This window comes from Penaeus vannamei, chromosome 33, assembly GCF_042767895.1.
Source record: "Penaeus vannamei isolate JL-2024 chromosome 33, ASM4276789v1, whole genome shotgun sequence".
In the NCBI taxonomy this organism is placed as follows: domain Eukaryota; kingdom Metazoa; phylum Arthropoda; class Malacostraca; order Decapoda; family Penaeidae; genus Penaeus; species Penaeus vannamei.
The window spans coordinates 18,121,587-18,126,586 of NC_091581.1; the positions used below are offsets into that span (position 1 = coordinate 18,121,587).

Genomic DNA, 5,000 nt, shown 5'->3' on the forward strand with positions numbered 1-5,000 from the left:
ATGATAAATGCGAACAAATTTCTTCCCATATTACCAATATTATTATCGTTACTGATATGGTTTTATTATTATCATCATTTGTTGTTGATGTTGTTATCTTTATTATCACCATTACTATTTTTGTTATTATTATCATTGTTATTGTTATTGTTATTATCATGATTATTGTTATTATTATGATTATTCTTATTATTTTTTTAATTATTATTATTATCATTTCTATCATTATTATTGTTATTTATATTATCATTATTATCATTATTATCACTATTATTATTATCATTATTATTATTATTATTATTATTATTATTATTATCGTGATAATCATTATCATTATTATTTTCTATCATCATTATTATCCTTATCATTTCTATTATCATTATCATTCTTATCATTTTTATCATTATTATCATCATAATTACCATGATCATTATTGCTATTATTATTATCATTGTTATTATTATTTTCATTATTATTATTATCATTATCATTGTTTTCTAGACATTTTTATTTCTATTATTATTATTATTATTATTATTATTATTATTTCATTATTATTGCTTTTATCATCATTACTATTATTATCACTATTATCATAATCATTATGATTATAATCATCATCATCATGTTCATAATGCTGTTAGAGATAAGGATAACAATTATCATAATTTAACACAAAGGCAAAATAATGATAATGATAATAATAATTACGAATTTCTTATTCTCTGTCTTAAACCTCCATTCTTACTGACTAAATCGTCATACTTTGCGAGGAACTTTTGTCCGCATTATAAGCCATTACCTCTGCAAGAACCTCTTTTTTTTCTTTTTTTTCTGAGAAAGTCGAAGTAGAGCTCACTTTTTTGGGCGGGGGGGGGGTGAGGAGGGGGCGGGGTTCTTTTATCAAAATGCAGGAGTTGCATTCGTTAGAAATTTTCTTCTGGTGATGGCCAAAGTTTGGTTGGAAGCTTTTTTTTCGCTAACCCTCAGACTGGTACTGCATTTTAAGGGGAATTACTTTTGGGTATAGGGAAGGGGAAAAAGACCGTAGTTCGCCCGCACTCTACCTCTCTTTTTCCTCCTCCTTTTTTTTTCCTTTCTTTCCTTCTCTTCCTCTCCCTCTCCTACTCCCTCTATCCTTCCCTCCTCCACTTCCTTTCCTTCCCTCTCCCTCTCCCTCCTTCACTCCCTCTCCCTCTCCCTCTCTTTCTCCTTCCTTACCTTCCTCTCCCTCTTCCTCCTTCCATCCCTCTGCCTCTCCCTCCTTCCCTCACTCTCCCTCTCCCTCCTTCCCTCCCTTTCTCTCCCTCCGTCCCTCTACCCTCTCCCTCCTTCCCTCCCTCTTTCCCTCTCTCTGTCCCTCCCTCCTTCCCTCTACCCCCTTCTCTCCCTTCCTCCTTCCCTCCCTCACCCTCTTCTTCTCCTTCCTTCTCCCTGTCCCTCCTTCCTTCCCTCTCCCTCTCCCTTCCAACCCCTCTCTCTCTCCCTCTTTCCCTCTCTCTGTCCCTCCCTCCTTCTCTCCCTTCCTCCTTCCTCTCTCTCTCCCTCCTTCCCTCCCTCACCCTCTTACTCCTTCCTTCCCTCTCCCTCTTCCCTCCTTCCCTCCCTCTTCCTCCCTCCCTTCCTCTCCCTCTCTCTCCTCCCCCCCTGTCCCTCTCCCTCTTTCCCTCTCTCTGTCCCTCCCTCCTTCCATCTACCCCTTTCTCTCCCTTCCTCCTTCCCTCTCTCTCTACCTCCTTCCCTCATCTCCCTCTCCCTCTTTCCCTCTCTCTGTCCCTCCCTCCTTCCCTCTACCTCCTTCTCTCCCTTCCTCCTTCCCTCCTTCCTCTCCATCCGTCTCCCTCTCCCTTCCTCCTTCCCTCCCTCTCTCCCTTCTTCCCTCCTCCTCCCTCTTCCTCCTTCTCTCCCTCTCCCTCCTTCCTCCCCTGTCCCTCTCCCTCTTTTCCCTCTTTCTGTCCCTCCTCCTTCCCTCTCTCTCCCTCTCTCTCTTTCCCTCCCTCTCCCTCTCCCTTCCTCCTCCCCTCTCTCCCTCTCCCTCTCCATCCCTCTCCCTCTCCCTTCCTCCTTCCCTCTCTCTCTCCCTCTCCCTCCCCATCCCTCTCCCTCCCTCTCCTTAAAATGAAGATCTGGACTTAATTTCAGAGCGCAATTATTTAGGGCAAAACTCTTCATCGAGCTAATTGTCCACTTTGCTTGACTTTTGTTGAGGTCGCTTAAGAGTGGAGGGTCGTTATAGGGAGAGGGATATTATAGGGAGATGCGAGAACCGTGTAATCTCTTCTTTTATCTCTTCATTGTTCTTATCACTTTGTGTGGTTTAATTACTAATTTCCACTATTTTTTTCGTTATCCTTGCTCGTATGGTTATTATTACTTCGTTCCTAATTCCTTTATTTTTTTCATTATTTCTCTGTTATTATCATTATTTTCTCTATCATTACAACTATTCATTTTTCTTCATAGAATATTAATAAGTTATGGTTAGTTATTATTCATGTATTTTTGCCGAAAATATGTCCGAAACTGATCAAATACATCTCCTGTATTGTGAAGATATTCATTTTCATTCATACCTTTCTACACAAGTTATTATCACTTATTCATTTTTTTTCTTTGTGGAATATCATTAAGTTATCAATATCACTTCATTTGCATTCTTCATCACCGTTATATCATGGATAACATTTCATAATCTTTCTCCATCTTAACATCAAGATCTACTATATAGAGTACTGAAATAGAGAAGATCAAAATAATAATATTAAGAACAGTGATGATAATGATGATAATGGTAATAATATATATATATATATATATATATATATATATATATATATATATATATATATATATATATATATATATATATATATATATATATATTTATATACATATATATATATATATATATTCACACACACACACACACACAAACACACACACACACACACACACACACACACACACACACACACACACACACACACACATACACACACATACACACACATGTATATATATATATATATATATATATATATATATATATATATATATATATATATATATATATATATATATATATATATATAAATATATATATATATATATATATATATATATATATATATATATATATACATATATATATATATATATATATATATATATATATATATACATATATATACATACATACATACATATATATATATATATATATATATATATATATATATATATATATATATGTATATGCATATATTTATATATATATATACATATATATACATATATATATATATATATATATATATATATATATATATATATATATATATATATATATATATATATATATATATATATATATATATATATATATATATATACATATATATATATATATATATATATATATATATATATATATGTATATATATATATATATATATATATATATATATATATATATATATATATATATATATATATATATATATATATATATATATATATATATATATATATATATATATATATATATATATATATATATATATATATATATATATATATATATATATATATATATATATATATATATATATATATATATATATATATATATATATATATATATATATATATGTATATATATATATATATATATATATAGATAGATAGATGCATATATATATATATATACATATATATATATATATATATATATATATATATATATATATATATATATATATATATGTATGTATACATTGTGTGTGTGTGTGTATATGTGTATGTGTGTATTGTGTAATATGTATATTAATATATATGTATACACGTGTGTGTGTGTGTGTGTGTGTGTGTGTGTGTGTGTGTGTGTGTGTGTGTGTGTGTGTGTGTGTGTGTGTGTGTGTGTGTGTGTGTGTGTGTGTGTGTGTATGTGTACGCGCGATTATGTTCATACACACACATTTAATGATAAGATAAGCATACAAAAAAAGCAAAAACAATAATGAAACAAAAAGATGAATGAAAAACACACACACGCACACGAACACGTGCATCCAGAGCGCCCTAATCCTTTCGTCACAGCTCGGGATCCAATCCCCCCCCCCACTCCCCCTCCTGACTGCACTGATTCACTTTCCTTTTCATCCTTTACTCTTCCTCTTCCTTCCTTCCCTCCGTCTTCTTTTCGCTGCCTCGTCATTCGTTTTGTAGTAGATAATTGTTTTCTTTTTTTTGTCCTCATTTATACCTTTTTCTTATGTTCTTGATTTTTTTTTTCATCTACTTCTTTTTCCTTCTTTTGCTTATTCTTTTTCTTCTGCCTGATTTTTTTTCGTTCTTCTTCCTATTCTTCTTGTCCTCCTTTTTGCCCTTTCATATTCATGTTTTCTCTCCCCTTTATAATTAATTTTATTCGCCATTACGTCATCGTTCTGTCAATTATTTCTTTCTCTTTCTTCTTCTTCTTCTTCATTTTTTCTTCTTGTTTTCCTCCTTTTCTTCCTCTTCTTCTTCTCCTTCTCCTCCATCTCCTCCTACTCCTCCTTCTTCTTCTTTTTCATCATTTTTATCCTTTTCTTCATCTCCTTCTTCTTCTTCCTCTTCTTCTTTTTCTTCTTCTCCTTCTTTTTCTCCTTCTCCTTATTTCTTCTTCTTTTTTCTTCTTCTCTCTCTTCTTCTTTTTCTTCATCTTCTCATTCTTCTTCTCCTTATTCCTTCAGTTTTTCTTCTTCTTCTTTTTCTTCTTCCTTTTCTTAATCACCAACATCTTATCCTTCCACTAGTGTTGGATTATCTGATGTATTTTTCACAGACTATTTTTCACATGATTTTCTTATCCACGGCTTGTTAGCGGAATCAGCAGTGACCTGTAAATCTAAGAGTCTTCAGTGTTTATATTATCTTTCGTTATCTTGTAGATCTATTTTTAATTAATTTTATACTGATTTGTTTATTCGTCAGCTTTATTTTCCTGTGTTCTCTAC

At 32.0% G+C, this 5,000-nt stretch overlaps 1 protein-coding gene across 1 annotated transcript in view; it reads left to right on the top strand.

The window, feature by feature from the left end:
• The window catches only part of LOC113817016 (protein amalgam-like), a 445,354-nt gene that overhangs the window by 381,339 nt on the left and 59,015 nt on the right, over positions 1–5,000 (top strand). The gene's annotated exons all lie outside the window — the stretch shown is intronic.